The sequence below is a fragment of the Orycteropus afer genome, unplaced genomic scaffold, assembly GCF_000298275.1.
Source record: "Orycteropus afer afer isolate SDZICR_OR568_19922 unplaced genomic scaffold, OryAfe1.0 scaffold00179, whole genome shotgun sequence".
Taxonomy (NCBI): domain Eukaryota; kingdom Metazoa; phylum Chordata; class Mammalia; order Tubulidentata; family Orycteropodidae; genus Orycteropus; species Orycteropus afer.
The window spans coordinates 5,839,599-5,840,163 of record NW_006921766.1 but is presented as its reverse complement, the minus strand read 5'-3'; positions in this window follow the sequence as shown (position 1 = coordinate 5,840,163).

Genomic DNA, 565 nt, shown 5'->3' with positions numbered 1-565 from the left:
TGTACCATAGTCTGGTCATCCACTCTTCCGCTATAAATCTTAGAGATAAATCCCTTGATTGCACGTTTGGTCAATTTCCTAATTTTTTACTTTGGTAGTTGGTGAGTAAATTCGTATGATAGTAGTATTAACTTGTCTTCTTTGTAGGCATGTGGATATTATCCTGTCATTGACAACATTGTACTTCAGGGTAGATCTTGAAACATTTTTTGTGATAGGACCTCTGGCTGCATAGTGCCTAAGGCATTTGACTGCTAACCAGAAGGCTGGCAGTTCAAACCCACCAGCCTCTCCTCAGAAGAAAGGTTGGACAATCTGCTTCCATAGTGATACTGGCTTGGAAACCCAAAGAGGGGTCGCTATGAGTCAGATCTGACTCAATGGTTGCAAAAACGGCAAGGAGGCCACATGTTCTGACCTCCTCTAATCCCACAAAAGGAAGACAGAATCACCATCAGTAACCCAAGGCCTATTCCTGCGAGGCCAGACATGCTGCCTCCCTCCAGCCCTTTCTCTAACCGTTCCTCCCAAAGTACCCACCACCTCTCTCCTGGGTTCGATAATT